The sequence below is a fragment of the Ischnura elegans genome, chromosome 3 (assembly GCF_921293095.1).
Source record: "Ischnura elegans chromosome 3, ioIscEleg1.1, whole genome shotgun sequence".
NCBI classification, from domain to species: Eukaryota; Metazoa; Arthropoda; class Insecta; order Odonata; family Coenagrionidae; genus Ischnura; species Ischnura elegans.
This window is the reverse complement of record NC_060248.1, coordinates 81,723,907-81,745,593: the sequence shown is the minus strand read 5'-3', so window position 1 is coordinate 81,745,593 and position 21,687 is coordinate 81,723,907. Positions and strand designations below refer to the sequence as shown.

Sequence of the window (21,687 nt, the reverse complement as noted above, 5' to 3'; positions counted from 1 at the left end):
AAAGGAAAAAGGTGTGCTGGAATTAATTACGAACTTTACATGTATTTCTTATGGAACTTGGTCAGGAACTTTTAGGAACATTTTAAAACCAAAATTAGCAAAATGGGTTGAGCCGTTCTCGGGTTTTAGTCAGGCTAAGCCAAAGAAATTCATTTTTATTATATGGAAGATATTTCAAGTGGTGCCCTCATCTCCTTGAAATACCGTAGCAACGAACGAAACAACACCTTCTTCAAGGCTACACTTGGTCATACAAGGCCAATGCAGCATTGGACTCAATCCAATACCAAAATTAAGTTTTATCAAACAAAAATAGAGCCTGGAAATATATAACGGTAGCCTTTATCAAGTTATAAATTTAGGTATTCACCAGATCGAGTAACGCTTTGTGGCGCTAAAGGTATCTTATGACTTCCTGTTACTCTGCTGTGAAAAATAGGTTACCGTTCAAATCAAAGAGTGGAGAATCCTGGCTCAAGAGTACAAAGTCTCTCAGTTATTTTGCGTAGGAGAGAGGCCTTTGAAACTCTGAAATAAAGGTCAGAGAAAAGAGAAATGACTGAAGCATTATAACTTCGCAATGTTAAGCCACAAGAATTATGGTAGGTTTTATAAATGGAAAATGATATCGAAGGAATAATTACTCCCTTAATAATGTGCTGTTACGGCATATGGGAGTAGAGGGCGTCTATATAAACTGTTGAATCTCCTTCATGTGCTTTCATATGTGTTTTAAAGAGAAAACAAGATTTTTTTGATGAAATAGTTATTTTATAGTTGTAAAAAATATTTTTACTCTTTTATTTGATCAGTACCATAAACACTAACCAACTTAAGGGGAGATCTTTGATAAAAAATAATCCATAAAGGCTCTGAGAGTTCATATTAGTTGCTATTGTATCTCTTTCTTACTAGTTTCGGATTTTTTAACTGACTGAAAACAAAATAAATTGTCAGAAAAATGTCAGTCTGTTCTTATCTCCTATAATGTAAGCATGAATTTATAATATTCGTCATCTATTTTTTTTAAGCAAATAACTTTACACTGCATTTCCTCAATAAAATTAAACCTTGAAAATGAAGATCTGGACAACTTGGTTTCAATTAAAATTAATTTTTAAGTTATTGTATAATTGATAAATATAAATAGATCTAGAAATTTCCTCGGTGCTCATTTAAAATCACTATCCTGGAAAAAGCATAATCCTCAAAACGATAATAGTATTTTTCCTTGTCAAGACTTGAGAGCATAAATTTTAGGTATTCAGTAAGATTACAAAGATTGCAAAGAAAGCACTAAACACTGATAGTTTATTTATATCCTTTTATTATTGTTTCAGGGTTTATTAAAATAAAGTTAACTTAAATGAAAGAAGAAATAAAGTAAAATTGGTTTGACTCGGTAAGAAAACAATTATTTTGTCCTTAAGTTGAAAATAGAGATTTTAATTTTGATGTTACATTGCGTTCGCAGGAATTGGTAAAAATGCGTCGAGGGCAGAGCGTTATTTTTCTAATTTTATAATTACTAAGGTGTTACTCGCTAAAATATTTTTGACTCCCTCTAAAAACCTGATTCGCCAACTTCTAGTAAGCATTTTCTTTCCGGAATTGTTAAAATAGTTCCTGGAATAGGGCTGATATTGCCGAGAGAGGAAATGTGACCCGAAAATGCTACAGAATGGATGGGCTGTGGAACAATTATCGGAACTGGGAACTATTATTTTTTTTATAATAGGGCCACAGAATCCCAAAAATTGATTACCAGAGCTTTGTACTAGGCGAAAAACTTTGTCGTCATTACTGAGCCTTAATGCAGAAAAGTTCTAGTTTAAAATTGAAGGCATAAAATAGGTTAGGGAGTTGATCGTATCGATAATTTATGTCATAACTCCAAGCTCCAATTATAAAAAAAGGAGTTGGAATATAGCCGCATTATCGAAGGTAGGCACCGCATTCTGGGAATGAGTTGTTTAATTGATAGAACAAGTTTTTCTATGCAAAAATATATTTTATTTTTTCATTTCACGGTGTTTGGTGGAAGTTTTTCATTTAAATGGTCTCGTTTCGTGATTTTATTTTTTCATGGAATGTATTACTTAATAGGATGGATTACGTTGAAAACGTTTTTTTCAACTCATTAATTTTATTATATGCGACCTAATTTTGATGCTGTAGACCGCTGATGAGAATTTCCATAAAATTTTAATTACAGAGTAGCTTCCCTTTAGGTATAGTACCAAAATGAGGAACAAATGTTATATTCAAAATTAATTTTTTTCTACGGACAAAATAGTACATCAGTGCGGAGTGAAACAGGAAAAATCCGCTTAATTCCTGTTTTCCATTCCTTGCTCCATATCACTTTGTAATTTTCTCCTTAATTGTAGCATTTTCTGCATGTTCCTCCCATATTTTCATCCAGTTACAAAGGTTACCTTTGATTCTTATATTCTTTGCGCCACACCTGAGAGATTTCATCTTTCTTAAAATATTTGCAGTGTGTTTCTAAACGTTCTCCGAATTTTATTTTCCTAATTGCTTTTTAAATTTTGATTCATTTATATACAAGTGTTCGGGGTTGATTTTGGCTTTTATTTTATGTAAATCTCCATTTATTTAGGCAAAATGTAATGATTACGATACCAGTATTCATAATACATACATTAGCTAAAAACATTGTTTTCTAATTAATTATATTTTTCCACAAAATTGTTTGCCTAATCATGAAGATTGTCATTACTTGCCATAAAAAATGAGTCCACAGAAAAAAACAAAACTACAGAGAGTCAGGAAAAAACTACAGAGTCGGGCTGCTACTAATCTTGAGTATTTGAAAATTTTAGTTAAATTTTAAAACAAAAAAACACATTGAAAGAGACGGCGCAAGTGGAAGTGATGTGGATTCTTAAGCATAATGGTCAGCGTTATGCGGTGGATTTCCTGAACATCCAATTTATCAAATCACGATATTTGAAATTTTCATCTCTGGAAAATCTTTTCCTCTCGAATGAATCTAAAACATGATAACAACGCGGGAATTGAAATGCGAAAATAAATATCGCAGTCGAATTATTTTTCTTACGTGACACATTAATGTTATCATTTCTTTCCAAAACATGTGTCCAGATTTTCATGTGAATATCCTGTTACCAACTTTACTTGTATTTACTAGAAAAGTAATATTTTATTACCGGCAACTTGTTAATTGATGATATTGTCTAGATCCATTTGGAGAAGTAAGAATTAAAAAAGCAAGCCCAATGCTTCCTAACGTTTTTCGCATAGATTTTTGCTGCTATACGTACTTTAAATTTGAATCCTTGGGAAAATTTCTCATATGTAAATTAACCATAGTAAAATATAGATTATTGTAAAAAAATAATTACTTGTTTCCCCTCCCTGAATTCAATTACTTTAACGTCTAAAGTACATGCCGATTTCGTTCTAAGTTTTTGTCATCAATACGTACTCTTACGAAAATTATAGCGACTGTCTTGTGTCAGTACTATATGCATTTTTTGTAAGTAATCCAGCCTGTTACTCGTTTCTTTTCAGATTCGAAGTACACTTTGCAAGGACTTTCTGAGATGATTATGTATGCTGGTAGTGCTGACTCTCAAAGCTCTCGGATTTGAGCCGACAGCATTGGAGCTTAAAAATTCGAGGAATATTGAGGTAAGTAAAGTATTTACCTTCTCAAAATCATGGATTTAACGGTGAACATAAAATGTTGTAAATACAGGCATCAGTGTAATTGCAGATTGCATACACTGAGTATGCCCAATGAGCGGCACACGATTTGTACTCCAGCATTCAGCAACGTGATTTATACTCCCTTAGGTGCATTTACCTTGTAGGAAATAATCCTGTTCATAGTGATGATATCGTTTTATGCTATTGTTAGTGGAGGTTTTTTCATTTCGTCGGCGAGACTATTTTTTGCTTTTATTACGACTCAAATTTAGGTTTTTTCTAAGTGTCTACGTTCAATTGCGTTTATCATAATATTTAACCGTGCCTTTTTACCATCGTGCGTATTTCGTGCTATTCAGAGATCATCCACTTGTCCTTGGATACAGCTAATAGTCATCCTTCATCATTGGTATAGCCAGGATTTTTAAATGGGGGTGGGGGTTCACCGGAGATTTCGGTGTATGGAAAACACCTTAGGGCAAATGGGGGTCCTCTTCCAGAATATTTCGGGATTTTTGAACCTGAAAATAAGATATTTTTAGGACTCAAAAACTGTTATTTTGTACCATCATTTTTAAAGTTGTTTATTGAGGGTTTTAGCTCTCTTTTAAAGACTCAAACGGGGCGGCGGATTGTAATAAGGAAAACCCTCCAATGCTACAACACTGCGCTACATGTTAGATACGTATAGGATATCGGTACCTACATACTTCTCAAATACTTTACAATGGCTATCGTTCTAGTTTTTTTATATCCAAGTCTATCGCTCTCATGAAAATCTTCCCTTGATGAGTTTGTTTTCCTCTGATTTTGGAAAAGCTGCTCCAGAGTGTGTAATTAATGTTTCCATTAACGCATACGCCCACATTTCGTGCTGATTGAGTGCTTTGGGTGGGCGGGCATCCGTTTGACGTAAGCACTTTGCAAGGTACGGGTGCGAAATCTTGAAGAAGATCTTGAAGAAGTCGGCGAGTGTTTCGCTGAAGGTAATGAGCGGCTCAATATCCCGGCCTCTCCTCAGCGCATTCACTCCCACGGATCGATTGAACGGAAACTCGAGGAGAGTGAAGCAAGAGGGAGGAAGTGAGGAAAAGGGTGATAGATCGGAGCAGAGAATAGTAGGGAACGGGAAGAGAAGAAGGAAGGAACGACATATTGAGTACGGGTAAAGGGTCACAGCGATTTCCGAGTATTATTGACGGCTAACAAATATCCAATTTATATGTTATTCTAAGATGAAAGTTTTACCATGCCCTGATTATATTTCAATTCATTATTAATTGATATTTTATGCATATTTATTATTGATAATTAAATTGATTACCTTTATGAGACAGTCCACTTTCAAATAGGCCGTCGCACTGAGCAGTGGTTATTTCTTATTTCCTGAGGTTTCGTTCATATACTATTCACATTAGGATATAAAAGCCCCAATTATTCAAAAGACGTTTTCGAAAGATTTTTCCTATTGAATGAAAATTAAAGGATGTTTTTCTGCATAAAATATTTTATGTGGAAAAATATACTTTGATTTTCATTCAATATGAATAAATTCCATAAAGTAACTCATCTTGGCATCAAATTCATTAGATTTTTTCCTAATTTCCCCTAATTTTTTCGAAATATAGTATATGATACATGCCGTTCAGTAATAAAAGCAACCCTTCTGAAAATCTTCACTTAACCAAGCAAATTTTTACGCGTCTCTCCCAATTAGCCGGTCCTTTTTGGCCACGTATTACTTGTTTTGTACTTTCGCTATCATATTGAAAATGCCATGAATTTAAAAATAAGATTCTTGTGAACTTTTGAATGCATATAAACTTTGAAAAATTACAATAATATCTTCAAGAATGTATTTTTTCCATTTTTTGTGCGGGCCGACTTTAAAATCTTAACTTTTCAACAATTAATACTTTGCCAAAAAGAAAAAAATGGGACCGTAAGACCGGGAATGATAGGTATTCTAAACTTATTTCCTCTAAATGTAAGGGATTACTGCATTAAATATATCTATTACAATTTTTTCGGAGCATGATAAAAAGAATTATTGAAGTCTTCCATTTGAGATCACCAAAATTTTACTAAAGGGTATTCTCCATTACTTTTGTATACTAAACTGTCAAATATTTTCCATCTAAGCTTATGGCAGTATCATGATCCGGTTAACACCAACAAGGCTTCGTAACACCTCTCCTAGGATTACTTATAACCGCAAACGCCATGTACACCCGGGTATGTTTAAATCATTTAAGTTGACGGTGTCTTCCCTTTGGGGTCACCTATTTACTTATCCTGCAGTGGCTTTTTTTCTGAAGGACACCCTTATCCTCATGTTTTCATCCATGAAAATTTATATCTTTTCTTGCCCAAAATTTTCACATATACTTGCTCATCTTGTTTGACATTTCAGTAATAGTGTATATTGTATATTTTTTGTATTGCAAACGTTTATTTGCCGTTTTAAATATGTTTGCAATGACCATATCGAGAGGTTTGGTGGAAGAGGGGACTTAATAGTCTCAATCTTGCCCGAATAAAGACTTATTTTCATTATTCTTACTAATATTATTATTTAACCATAGGCTATTCCCCACTACTTTTCATTACATCGACTTTCATATATTCTCAAGTTAAGGCTATGAAAGTATCATGATCTAGCTAACGCTAACTAGGCATCACGTACCCTCCCTAAGAGTAATTACAAAAGCAAAAGCCACATATCCGGGTATGTTGAATTTTTAAGCATTTACCTGCATGGAAACACTGAATATGTGCTGGTTTTCTATACCTCTAGTCAGGTGGAGCAAGGGGATGGAGCTTAGGAGGTAGGCAATGTAAGGAAGCAAAGCATAAGTGAAGAAGAAGGAAAGGAAGAAAGGGTTTGAGATGGAGTAAGGGCGAAGGGTGGGTCACGTCGGGTGTGGTGGAGGTTGGGAGGGGAAAGAGGTGTTCTCCTCCTTGACAGAGGACGGGCGAGGACTTGGAGTGGCGCTAAAAGGAGGAATTTTGGGGAGGTGGGAAGTTTTTTTCTCGAGTGCGTGCGGGAAACAGGGCTGAAAGGCGGCGGAAAGGGAGAAGCAGATAAAAAGATGGCGGGATCGATGGGGTTGAAGGAGCACGGAGGATTTTCTCCCCGAGGACTTAAACTTTGGAGGGTGAGGAAATTGGTGGCTTCCCCACTCCCACCTCGGTGGCACAAGGGCTTTGAACTGTGTACATGGGAATCTTGTGTATAGGTGTATCTATATATGCATAGATGTATTCCCATTCATGGAGGAAAGTCGACACGAGTAGGTTCTCTTTTCGAATTCGATCTCCAGGAAGTCAAACGCCGCGACAGGTTTGAGATACAGAAGTGAATCAATTGTAGCTCATGGAAACAAGAATAAGTAGAAGCTTCTTCATTTTTGACCAATTAATAGCCATTATCATAACGTAAAACTTCTGGTATCATGATCAAATTTCTGTAGATGAAGACTATTAAGACTTTGGTCAAACCTGGTAAACTATTTTCGTGTTTCCCTCACGGTTGCTCAGTAGAAGGGGGAATGAATCAGTGAGAGCTTATGAACAAATTTTATAGTAGGACTAGTTTCAACGGTAAGTTTCGTAATTAGATACCTCATGTAAACGATTTTGCGTACGTGGTTTAAAATTAGCTTAAATCATAAAATAAGTCAACGGAATCATTCTTAGATCGTGGTGTTCATTTTGAAGTTTTCGGCTGTTTGATTCCATAATTAGCGTGTGCAACTCCCATTAATTTGGGAAACAACTACACAAAAATCCTAATCTTGTCACAGAAACTCAAAAATATTCTAATTTTGCAACATAAAATTCACGAATCGAAGTGAATTTACCATTCTTAGGGTTTATAGCTACAATAAGGTGAATTAAATGGGTGGAAATTGTGAGAGCAGTAAAGTTCACCTGTAACTTGCATTCTTCTCCTTCTGATAATTCGAAAAAAACTTTTTAATGATACATGGTCTATTGAAGCAATTTTTTTATCCATGCAACCCATAATTCTTTAATAATACTGCTTAATTCTTAGGCTCATAAAATAACTAAAGCCTAGTCATAAATTACTCACCCACTGGACTTTTACCTTTTTAGTATTGTTACTAGAGTATTCTACCGATTAAGGTAGGTTTTCATGGAGTATTTTAGCATCATTCAGGCAGCTCCCCTTTCTTCATTCACTTCCCTCTTCAATTCACAATAAGTGCTATTCCCATTCATTCCATCTGTAATTCCTGTTCCTTCCTTCCTCTCCCTCGTTTACCTAACATTCTTCCCTCTATCACTGTTTTCAACATCCCCTCGCCGCTAAGTACTGCCTCCATCCATTTCTTCTGTCTCCTTCGCATCTCATGTAGAAGCTGCCTATCCTCACCCACCATGTACAGTATTTTGTCGATCCTTATCTCCGTTCACTTCCTCCATTCTTTCCCTCACCAGCATCTCGAACACCTCCAGTCTTTTACCTTCCTAAGCCATTTCCGCCCACCGCAGCTATATGGCTACAGCCAAAAATTCTGAGCAAATGGGACACCTTTTTACTATCAATTTGTCTCAGATGTGGTTTTGAAGCTTGCATAGAGTCAATTCACTTTTTAGTTTATTTTTGAAGCCGTTCGAGAGAAGCCCCCTGACGGAAAGAGACGGATGCGATACCGGAATTCAATATGGACACCAAATGCCCTTAAATAACACACAAGTATCATAAAAGTAGAGAAGGAATTGCATTTTATAGGTTATTTTAACTTTCCTTCATCCAAAAATACGCTTTCTCTGAATATTCATTCTTTCTAAAAAGATCACTCGTAGAAATAGAACAGCATTATATTCTGATCTCGCTGCCACCCGGAGTAACTCTGTGGCAACTAGCTATTCTATAAAAATTGTTGATTTGAAAAAAAATTTGATGAATCCCCAAAATATTTCACAATCAACCTATCAGAGAAGATAAGATCAACCTGTCTCACTATCTTCACAAACCCAAGCAGAAATTATCATGGGCGAAAATAGGTTAATGCCTTATAATCTTAAACATTCTTCAAAAAATATATGCCTTCAAAATGCTGCTATACTAAAAGCAACATCATAGTGTTAACTTAGTTGATATTTTTCATTAGGAAGTTGCTCCATTTGTTTGATCCGGTAATTCGTACGTCACGCAACTCTTCAGTTGTGTGATCGCCCCTTAAGCGCTTTCCGCGGTAAAGCCTATGGCAGGCTCGCTTCCTTCCCATTTGGCCTTTTTTTCTCTCTCTCTTCGTCTCTCCCCGTCGTCTCGGCATCTTGAGTTGGGCGAGGAAAGGAGAGCAAAAGCTGATGGCTAAGGGGATCCCCATCCTACCCCCGTTGAGCGGCACAGAAGGTAGTTGATGATAAAAAGAAGAAAGGGGGAGGGGTTGGGTGGCACCCCGAAGGAAAAGGGGGTTGACGCTCGGGAAAGCATTTAAAAGTGGTCGGAAGTTGAGGCGAAGTTGAGCAATAACGGGGGAAGTGGGCCGAAGGGTTTGGAGTGGTGTGGAGGAAGAGCAGAGGAGGAGTTTGTGGTGGGATTAACGGCTAAGTCCGCGGGAAGGGAGGTAGGTGGTAGCACAAGGAGTTCGGAAAGGAGGACGGGGAAGAAGAAGAAGAGCAAAAAGAGCTTATGTGTGATTGAATAGAAGTATTTAGCCGTACTTTAGTGCAGCAGGAGGGTTTGAGGAAAAGATCCTTTGCCCCCCATGGAAGATGGGGACCATTGCGTATAGGGGGAGAAGATTCTTCCGGAATAAGTGCTGCTCTCTTAGCTCTCGAACGGCATCGAATGAATGCAGATGTATGCGTGAGGAGGACTAAGGGGGATTAATATCTCCTTGAGGTTATGTTCCGGTTGCGTTCCGATTGTCAAAGCGGGCCTTTTCAGTGCGTGAATGATGAGCATGGTGTTTTACAATGTAGTGAGCCTCCGCAAATGTTGATTTTTACTATTAAAATACATAATATTTATGGAATTACAGGAAAGAATACATTATATTTAGTTTCTTGTAAAAATGAACTTTTATAGGTTCACTAATAAATTTGGAAAAGCACAAAGGGGTTTCATGAAATTTTATTATTTTTTAATTTTATTCCCAAACCACCGAATACAGCTCATATCGATCATTTTATTTCGGGGATTTCAACGAATTTAACAATTGTACGTACACGAACAACCATGACCTGGATTGGAGAAACCTACCCGCCTGGGGCTAGAACCCGCGACTTCTTGTTTGGCAGGCGAGGACTTTACCCCATCGCTACCAAGGCCGGCAAAAATACAACGTCACGTATGTTATGAAACTATGTTGAAACATCTGGGTTTTGCTTTTTTAAATGTATTAATGAGCCTAACAAAGCTTGTTATTTCATTTTTCATAATGGACAGGTTTCTCACAGTTAAGCCTGAAATCAATAGTTGTACACAATATTAGTTTATATAAAACAATGAGACGATTGAAAATATAACAGCTATTGAGAATTTCAGGCGTTGCGATTGTGGAATGAATTCTTAGGCAGAAGAACTCCTTAAAGTTTACCAAGTCTCTTCTCCGCTATTTCGATTAAAAGGCGGAACGTCAGCGAGCTCAATGGGAGACGCAAGATTGCAATTAGGTATTGGAAATGTGAAGATAATTCTGAATCATAAAAGAAGGTTAGACCGTGATTAATTTATTTTTGTAGATTGAAAATTTAGTTTTTATTTTTATTTGATTATTTATGGACTACTTTCTCCTTCTCTCCAGAGTTAAAATCGGTAAGATAAAAATGATATTTGTAGTACCCATAATTATTATTATTTAGGGATATCGTTCGCTTGCGCGGCAATTTTTGGGTACTTCATTTTAGAGGCTGTAGGATGCGGTAGGGAAATCGAATTTGATCCTTTGATAATCAAATTTTACCCACTCAAGAATTCCTAAGGTAAGTAACTCAACTTTTGACAGAGGAAATTTACATACGTACTATTGGGAAATTTCTGTTTGGCTTCTCACGTTTTGAGACCAATTTCGGGGACTCAATGAATAATTAATGGAATCGCGGAGTTAAAGCGTGCTCGGCGCTGGTAAATAAAATTGGAATCTTTATTCATTCCTTTGAGGTGTATTGGAAGGACCAAAATTGCCTAGTAAATATTTAAGTTTTGCTTGAATTCCGCGGATTTGGCATGCGAATCAGAATTTATCCAACCAAAATTTATCCAACATTAACTTTTACTCCATCGTTATCTTAATATTAGTTTTCTAGAATGAGATGTCTTTAATTATGGATTTATAAAAATCCATCTAACGTGGGTATTTATATTAGCGTTTTTCTACCATGAAAATCAATAAGGCCATTTCGAGAATTTGTAATAAGCACAGAACCGGTGTTGTTGAGAGTCGTGCCACTTCCAAACATTTAAAGTACTCGCATCTCCTAATATGTAGCGAATCATTTCTGAGAGAATATATTACCAATAATTAAGGAAAATGGCACACCTACGATATAATTTATATCAATCTCCTCACCACCGTTTTTCAGCGTCTGCTATTAAATCCTGGAGTTAGGTATGGAGGAAACTACAATGTAAACATATTTATCGGTCAAATGAAACATCAGTCGCTCGTATCATGGGTTCATATGTTTCCCTATTTTAAAATAATAAGCTTTATGTACAGCTTACTTGCTTGTGAAAAAAACAGTGAAATTTATTATAACGTAGTCCACTCATACGCTGGAGTAAACTAATTTTTTTTTGCTCTGTTAATTGTGCAAAAGGTGAGTTTGCGAGTGAAAAGGTTGCATTGTGGCAGGATGGGCGTTATTTAAGATGAGTAAATATATCCCCTCTTACTTTTTTCTCAGAGCTGTCTGTGAAAGGAAACAGCGCTGTTATTCTTAAATTTCTCAGACTCAGGTACCGTAATTACCATGAGAGTAATAGGCTTTAGTGTGACAATAAGTCATTTATTTTACGAGGGCAGGTTTCATGCGCTTAGGATTTGAAGTTGTCTTAAGGGTATTATTTAAAAACATGAAAACATTCACGCCTCCTAAGGACACAATCCTTGGAATGGCATTGCGAGCATACATTCTAAATTAGTTGCGCTGAATATTCCGTTACATTCTGTCTCATCTCTGTAGAAAGGGGGCAACATCTGGAGTGACATCGTTGAGTCGCTTTGAAAAATTCATTTAGCCCAAAAGCGATGAAAGCAGTTGAATTTCAGACGAATTTCGTAGATAATACGCTGAGGCGTACTCCACTGAATACACATCTCCTTTAGCTGACAATAAAATGGGACGGGAGATATGAGAGTAATTGAGGAATATTAAGAAAGAAGAAAGTGTCCTCAAGCGTGAAGCGTTAGTAATTAGGTCCTATAAAATGTAAAACACGCTTTTGTCCCATGATTCTGATTAAAGTTGTTTGATTTCAATTTTTTATTAATTATACCACTTTAAACATTGACATATTCTAAAATAATGATTTTAGATGCTTTTATCGAGCATAGCCAAATATTTATACCTCTGTGGCCCACTGCATGGAAAATGTGGGCGTATTTTTGGAGTAACTTCGCTGAAACGACTTTACATAGTCCTGAAGTACCTACTATTAAATAAGCGGCTTAAAGAAGTCCAGCTCCCACAGTCAGGGCTCTACTGCTTTCAAGAATTTTACGCCAGATATTTTTAGCTATTTTAGTTCACAGGAAGAAATTATATTTGAACGAAATATATAAGTTGATTGAATATAGTACATTGGTGACAATTACGCTTTGATGCCCTAATAGTGACGTAACCGCACTTTCTACCGGAATGAAAAATTGTATCGGAAAATAAATTTATTTATGGTAAAATTTTATCGGCTCTCACGCCAATAGGTAGGACAAAAATGGCAACATTTCGGGTGCTATTTCTCATTTTTTCTATTTCTCAGTATAATTTATCCAAGAATTATCTTTATATGATAGAAGTCGCACAGTATAACGTAATGAAACTGAAAATAAACTTTATCTGCCATTTCGTGTAGTGAAAAATGTTTTTGAGAGGAGCGTGCAAAATATATCGTACTTAAGAAAAACTACCTATTACTTCCTTAGAGTTCGAAACGGTGGCTTTAGTGATTGAGAGCGTTACAAGGAGCTTTACCTTATGGATGATTTGTGAAGTAGATTAGCATTATAAGGTGGGGGTATGTAAATGTGTCGCCTTTGTTTCTGCCTTCAACAGTATTACCGTTTCTCCATTATGCCGAGTAGCTTTTCTTCGCTTAATTTTTCTTCGGAACGACCCTAACAACTGAAAACCTTTGGGTGTATCTAAATCTTGGTCGCCATTGTGCTGGGAGGCCGGGGGCCGTTACCTTAGTGCATGAAAAAAGTTAATAGTTAATATTGCTCTCATTGTGGAATTCCCAACACCAATCGCTTGCTTGATATGTAGAGTGTTCCTCGTATTCAATCAATGCGTGTAAGCAGGTCTGTATCGTGAACCAAAAAACCTCTAATTTACATTAATCTTCCTAGGCTTTTCTTCTGCGTTTTGTTAATTTGCGAATATTGTTGATTGAGGGTGGTTATTGTGACGGTCGGTAAGTTTTTTTTTCTAAATCGGTGTTTTTAATATTCATTGGGTCTCACATTAAGCGTCGCCTATGAAAAATAAATTTGCAAAATAAAAAAATCCTAGCTCCGGTTAAGTCTCCAGAATTTCAGTGGAAATATTGGTTTGTATTAAAAAAATTCGTTGATCTTAAAAATAAACTATGTTTACCATATAACGGAATAAAAAAAAGAAATCCTGATGAGAAGTACGTTGATAGAAGCTCTTCAAGCAGCTTCAGGGGGCTAAAAAGGCGGCATTTCTAAAGCTAATATATTTATCAGCTTGTCCTACCGTTTGTCTCTCGCCTTTGCTGCGATTTTGCCCATGATGTCTTTCAGCTCAGCTTACCTTCTTTCGTACTCTCATCCTTTTAAAACTTTTGTGCTGCTCCGGCTTCCTTTGGGTTTACTGAGCGCTCTACCCTTTATCAAGGACTTCAGCATCCCATCGTCTCTAATTAACCCCTCCACCCGACTACTAATTTCCTCACAAAACTTTCTTTCTTCGAGAGCCGCGCTGCACACCTCTCCTTTGTTTCTCTTTCCTCCTCCCCGCCAATGCCGCAAGGTACTTCTCAAAAACTACTCTCAACTCAAAGAACCAAGCTTAATCTATTAATCTATCCTCACCCTCTCTTCATTAAAAGTCCTCCTTATAGCCTAGTATTCTCTTTTCTGTTAGTTACTTTGCTATTAATTTACGACTGTTAGCTTTTGTGTATTTTATTCTGTAGGGTATGGGACGGTATTCATATAAACTTCCTAATATATCCAACCTTCTCGATTACGTGTAGTGAATATATGTTTCCTTGACTATAGTCATCAATAAGAGAATATCCAAAATGACGTAAAGGTGAAAACTGTGGTGCATGGATAGTGAAAGACATGGAAAAAGATTTCTTCTTGGTGCACTTCAATAGCGCAGGAAAACTTATATTGATTGTAAATGAGACTATGTTTAAAAAAGGAGTGCAAAAGTTATTCCTGGCTGTTTTAATTAAATGTATGGCACCCTTAACGTTTTAATTTGAAATAGTACCGCGTATGATTTCGTTTATATTTATTTTCTTCATTTGTACACATTTACACATTCCACCTATGGTATCTCTACAGGGCAAAGAGAATTTCTTTTAAATATTACCTGTACGAATTATTTGTCTCAAATCATCGATTTTCTGTGGGCTTTTATTTTTCACGGCTTCGCGTCAATCCCGACGCCTATGTCCTAATCATATCGGCGCGCCGCTGTAACTCAATGGAGGTGTAGTTATTTAGATTTCAATCTCCTGCGCAGATTTTGTGACATCGGGAAATGTTTCCATCTACTATGTACCCCCCTCTGAATTTGTAAATTACCTCTTCCTCAAATAGGGATCCAATTCGAGGATAAATCTCCAGCTTTGATAGGTTAGAATGAACTGGATCCAATGTTTTATACCTTTACGTCGTCATTTTCCAAAAGTTTAGGTTTTTAGGTGGCTGAATAGGTCTCTTGTTAAATAAAAAATCAACGGCGTAACTAACGTGTAGTTTCTCAAAAACACAACTGCAGTTATCGAACATTTTCGGGTTCATACACAATACCATTTTGATTTGTATTTTCATTTCTTGAAGGGACTTAAGGCTTGAAGAAAATATTTCACTCCCCTGCGGAGTCGTATTGGAGTTCAAAGCGCTCTTTATTGCAAAAAATTTTTGCTTAGTTAAAATTTATTTTTCTTTTCAAACTTCTGCGATTCTAAAGCAATAACGCTGTTTTCAGCGAATAGTGTAATCATTTTAATTTTATAGCATGTTTTCACGAATAAATTTGGCTTTAAGATAGTATGTTGTGAGCCTGGTGGCCTATTGGTTGCAGCGCTGAATCATTAATGATACAAAACCCTGTTTCACCGGGTGACTCAGTACACAAAACTACCTTTTCATAAACTAACGGTAGAAAATTAGGCCCTTCTACACTGAGTGTGTGAAATTCAGACGTCTGTTGCTTATCAGGGGCTGGCTTCAACCATCGCATATTAGAACAAATTATACAGTTGAAGTCCTAAAATGATGAGCCTTAATGATCTTTCCATTCTATTCGGTTTTTTTCACCGCGTTTGTTGTTTTTTAAAGACAGCAGTTTCGCTGGCGTTACAGTCAGCGTCTTCAGGTCGAAGGTAAAATTTTTGGAAAATTTTTCCGCCTTTTATAGGCATAAAATTTTCCGCCTTATATAGGCGGCGGCGGCTGCTGATCCGCTGCTGCTCTCTCATTGGCCGGTTGTCCATCTCTCATTGTTGGTGGTCGGAGAATCCTCTTCCATGCAGTATGCAATCTGTAGCCTTGATCTCTGTTGAAATTTGCGGGCGTTTTCGCTACCTCAATAGCTTCTCTGATCAAGCGAGGGAAGTATTTATTCTCTTTAGCTATTATCCTGGCGTCTTCAAAGAGGATGTTATGCCCAGGTTCACTCCAAGCATGCTCAGATATGGCTGAGAGTTGGTGCTGCTTGTTTTTGGTAGCCCTCCGATGTTCCTGCAATCGGACTTTCATTGATTTGCAGGTCTCGCCAATGTAATATTTACCACATGAACAAGTCACTCGATATATTCCCTCATAAAGGTCCATTGGGAGTTTATCCTTCGCTCCGGATAGCATGTCTGATATCTTTGTCACACAATTGAAACGTGTTATTACGTTGTGTTTTCTGAGCATTCTGGCAATCTTTTCTGATGTGCCCGTCACAAAAGGAATTGTTAAATTGTTAATTGTTAGTTGTTTCCCTCGCTTGATCAGAGAAGCTATTGAGATAGCGAAAACGCCCGCAAATTTCAACAGAGATCAACCGCCGCCTATATAAGGCGGAAAATTTTATGCCTATAAAAGGCGGAAAAATTTTCCAAAAATTTTACCTTCGACCTGAAGACGCTGACTGTAACGCCAGAGACACTATTGTCTTTAAAAAACAACAAACGCGGTGAAAAAACCCGAATAGAATGGAAAGATCATCTAACCAACGCCGCGAAAATCTTCGATGAGCCTTAATGTTAAATAATATTGGTAAATTGATGCATTTTATGTGCTACCTAATGATTTTTCTATCTCCAGTAATCATTACATAGATATTATCATATTTTACCCCGAACCACATTATATTGTATTAATGCATTTTACATCTCGTATTTAAATATAGTCTTACGGAAGGAACTTGACCCTTTCACCTCGCCAATCGGATCTAATGATTACTATGATAGGAGTGATGCAATGAATGCTTATGAAATGCCTTAGAGTAAAAAAATATGTTAGTGGTAAAATTCTCTCTGCCGAATATTATTTGTCCACGCTTTGGAAACTTTACTGTACAAAGAAGTGTGATAATTTTTATAGTCTCCGGCTCAACTTTGTGGAAGTTCATTTTAGCAAATGAAAATAAAACTATACATTTATCCACCAATTTACTCTCGCGGTACTGCGAGAATAAATTGGTGGATAGTTTTCTTTTCAAAATTCACTTACTCTTGCTTTACTTCGTGGTATTCCATTACAAGTTTCCTGGATATCAGACAATTACTTATACCACTTATTTTTTACCAAAGCGCGACCCGGGTTTCAATGAATTATCATCACCTTCAGGCGCAAATTATGATTTATTTATCTTATTGTTGTTACTTAGTTACTTGATGAATTTTAATTAATTAATTAATTTTTCCCCTATTATGGTGCCCGTCAGTCAAGTAACTATGTATCAATAATGAGATAAACAAATCATCATTTGCGCCTGAAGATGATGATAATTCATTGAAACCCGGGTCGCACTCTGATAAAAAATAAGTGGTGTAAGTAATTGTCTGACATCCAGGAAACTTATAGTTTTCTTTTCATTTGTTAGCATGATAATTTGTAGTGGGGTAGTGCAGCATACTTGGCCCTAGGCCTAGGCCCAGTGTTGTGTAGGGCCTTGTCCCCAGGCCCTATACTACGCTGCTGCCCCAAACCCTCTCCTTGAAGTAATGTGGTAGGAGGCTCCAACCTCTCTTTAGCAAAGAAGAGGGACAGAGAGGGAGGCGGCCAAAGGGCCTGAAGGGATCCGCGGCTTAAGACGATGGAAGCGCTTCCCACTTTCAAGTAATCCCCAGGGGGCGAAGGCGCACTCGCGAGATCTCGGCGCGCACAAACAGAATCACACTCGCTGTCTCTCTCGCACCGTGTTTCCTTTTCTGCTTCTTTTCGAGTGCAACCGCTCGTTCCACACAGGGGTGTTGTTTTGAGGCGAGTGGATGGAGGAGAGACGGGAGTTGATGATAATGTTGTTGAACGGGGGAGTGGTTAGGTAGACGTTTGTATGGTTGGAAAGGCTCGATCGTCAAAACAAACGTATTCAAGGGTTCTAGGAATACCTGCTCTCACCCACATCTATAAAATACCTCGCCTGCCACCTCTATGGAACTTGTGGTGGGGGTGCTACGAAAGAAGCTCTTAACAAAAAAATACAAATGATGCATCAAAATGATGACGCAACTTTTTAATTAATTTCATTTAAAAAATTATATTATATATGCATGCCAGTGATTTTCTCTCTCTAGTGACCTTTATATTGATACCACCATATTTATCATCCCGAATCATATTATATTGTATTAGTATACTTTACGTTTCACGATAAGAGATAGTCTGAGGAAAGGAACTTGACCCTTCTACCTTGCCAATCCGCTGCAATAAATATTGGGATCAGATTGACTGAGTCCCGCCTAGAATTCATTTAACTCCAATTTTCGGGGGAAAAACGTATTCCTATGCATATCCGTTAGTTAAAAATTTTCACTTTTTTAATTAATTCATTAATGGTATATTTAGAGAATTATTTAATGATTTTTAAATCTATAGCATTAACTTACGCATAAATTTAGCTTTAGGATTATATATTGTGAGCATGGTGGCCTAGTGGTTGTAGCATTGAATCACTAATTACACAAAAAACAGCTTCAAATTCGGGTCAATCTACATCACGAAACAGACCATCTCATGGTTTGACGGTAGAAAATCAGAGCTTTCTACATTGAGTATGTGAAATATATGCCTGTTTCTTACCAGGAGCTGTCTTCAGCATTCAACAGAAACGATAAAATATGATCTCTTACTTTCTTATGAGCTCTTGCATGTCCATGAGCATGGGCTCACTTAGAAAATATTCCCATTAGTTTTTGTTCTCATTATGAAAATGGATCAGAAAAAGCGTCATTTACAGAGTCGAAGTAGCTGATATCACTGAATGCTTATTTATTGAAATTTTTATTTATCTTGAAACCATTGTGATTGATCTATTTATTTGCAGTTCAATTACTGATATACTTAGGTGGGAATGAAATGGCTGGTGAAAAAGCCTCAAAGAGTTAGATTTTCATGTACTTTGACTGCGAAATTAATAAGGTATGTCCATTGATCCAGTGCACATATTTGGTTAGCATTGGCATTAATAAACTCATTTTACTAATTCGAAATATTTTTGCGGGTGATTTTTGAAAGAGACTTTTTAAAAGCAGGTATTGATAGAGTTGTTCACACATTTCAGCAAGGCAAATATAAAAGGAATGGATTTAGCAAATATCAAAAGAGATGAATAAACATTGATTACGTAATCAGACAACAATTTATAGCCTAAAGAGGTAACTACCCTCTAATCTGACTGTTTTCGGAATAGCGACTTCGTGTACTGGTATTGCTTACCAGTTATGTAACTGAGTGGTGAGGCAAGCTAAATGTTGGGGAAGTGTCACCCTTAATCCTCCTCGCAGCAGAAGTAGTCACACCTTTCTCCACTTTCCTCTTTTCTCGTCTCTTGTTCTTCTACTCCACCTGTTCTACCTGTTCTCCTTCACCTCGTAATTTGCCATTTATCCCTCGGGGGAATCTTGAATGAAAGACTTTCCTTTCCCTGAATAATAAAGAACTACCGATTACTTTGCTACTATTACTGAATCCTCGATGGCCTAATATTCAGAGAATATAATTTATTAATAAATAAATTTATTGTTCGTGCAATGCAACTGTCAAATATATACTACTTATAGTACTATCCTATTTATAGAGTTCTATTACTTTCTTCCGTTATGACGCAGCTCTACGCAAAGGGCTTGGGTTCAGAATCAAAGTAAATCTTTTCCATCGCGGCAAGCTTGTTTATGTTCTGGTTAATTAATATGTGGAAATTTTGGCCTTAATATCATTATGCATCTACTATTCTTTTTTCGCTATGCATTTTGCAATTGCTATTTATAATAAATGGACGAAGTCAAGGTCAACTATGATTCTTTATGCCATGCTTCGAAGGACCCGTCACATAAGATAATATTTTTCATTGAATGCTTTTTGCAGCATGAATTCAAGGTTTATCTTCATAGTTAAGTTAATTTATTATTATTCATATATTTCCATTGAATATCCACAATTGACAAATCTATTTGCAGTAATATGGAATTAATATCACGGAACAAAAAAATTTATAAAATATTCGAAAGTTTGTTGGGACTATAGCTGCTGCAGCGGATTACTGCATGAATGCTGTGGATCAGCATACCCTGATCATAATTATGAATTACCTTGCATGGGCTCATAATATATGTATATTTGCACATGAGTAATTTTTCATCATTTCATCTATTTTTGACAAACTAATTTTGCATTGATTTCTATTTGTGTGACTCCATTACATTCGTGTAAACATGCGCAAAACTGTTGAATTAGATTGAATAAGTGGAACAATGTTAAGCACGACCTACAAGTTGAGGGGAGATTATGATTATGAGTAGTTCTAGAATCAACATTAATGTCATAATTTACGATAAAAATCTATTCACACTTTTCCTTGTGATATTTAAATGTCAGGACAACACTCTCTTCATTGTGCCATCTTCAAGAGAACGAGTCAAGCCGTACTTCAATGTGCGTGTCTTTGAAATGCCATGTAAACGCATTCGACGTGCTTTATAGTAGGTTTAATTGAATGGATTAATGCTCTTAGAAGGAATACGAGTGTGTGACATTCGCCTCGGCGATGAAATAATTAGTCTGGACTTGTATTCTGCCCCCTCTTCTCGGGATTAAGCACCGAGTTCTCTCGGCACTTTTACTCGAGCACTTCGTTCCACACTTGGCGTCGTTAATGCCGTTTTAATACGGCTGGGTGCTCCGTAGAGTGGAATGTGATGCTCGATGTCTGGCAGGAAAATGTCTTTCCTGAACTCATTATCCTCCTACCTTCGCTGCTATTTGCGACGCATTGAGATTGCGGTCTCGGGATATTATATTGCATGCAGGCTCATAAATTTGTGTGGTGCCTTTGCAGACACCACGAAGATGCTTGTTAAAGGGAAATTAACTATCGTTGTCTATTACATTATAATTTTAGGTATTTGTTTATTTGTGAGTAAAAAATGTGTATTCACTCGGCATCACTTGGAAATATGTGAGTGGGACTAGCTCTCGCCAAATATGCTGAATTCGCTCAGTACAGAAGCAGGCATAACGAATCGATGAATATCTCGTCGTTACTACGTCTATCTTGGTTGCTCGGTATTCTTTCACGTCTCTATTGATTTAAGGTTGAGGAAGAGCCCAGATTAGAAATTATTGAAGTGTATATTACTCACTGTGGTCTCTAATAATGAGCACTCTTGTATTTTATTTTTATGCATTGTTAAGATTGCCGCTAATCAGGATCGATTATTGACAACAATCAAACAGATTTCGCAGTCGATCCATTTCTTATACTGTATTATACTCCTTAAAATAGATGTAACTTAACGGTTGTTTTTCTAGTCTTCATACCATGAAACGAATATCGTTTCAATGTAATTGAAGGTAAAATTATCACCTCTTCACCATTAATGGAGTCAAGAAAAAGATAAAGAATTCTTTGAATTAAAAGAATAGAATAATAATAATGATTATATTAAAGTCGTTTATTTTGTAGGCCTTGTGGCCCATGAGAAAATTATTGTACAACTTTTACAAGTTCAGCATGACATTACATTCATAAAAGAAAAGAAAAAATGAAAAGAAATACAAAAGATTCACTCGATGTAGACCGCCGTTAACTTACAGACAATACGGCTAAACAATATTAACGAAAGTAAAAATATCATACTGCGATATAACTGACTAATTATTACAAGAAATTAAGGCGACAATTTATTATGACAACAGTGTCACACAAACAATATTTTCAGAAAAGTAAATGACAGAATAGATGTATAAATGAATGGATACATTAAGTAAGTCCTTAAATAAAGATAGTATTTGTAATAAGGAATAGCATTTAGTGCGGCATTTCATTTTTTGTAATTGGATTTCATTTTAGAATAAAATACAATAACTTTGTTTTATT

At 36.5% G+C, this 21,687-nt stretch overlaps 1 protein-coding gene across 1 annotated transcript in view; it reads left to right on the top strand.

Moving 5' to 3' along the window:
• LOC124156065 (neuroligin 4-like) overlaps positions 1-21,687 on the top strand; it is a 440,414-nt gene that overhangs the window by 287,445 nt on the left and 131,282 nt on the right. Inside the window, exon 3 of the mRNA XM_046530372.1 lies at positions 3,559-3,678. The gene's annotated coding sequence lies outside the window, so the exon portion shown is untranslated. The remainder of the gene's footprint in view (positions 1-3,558; positions 3,679-21,687) is intronic.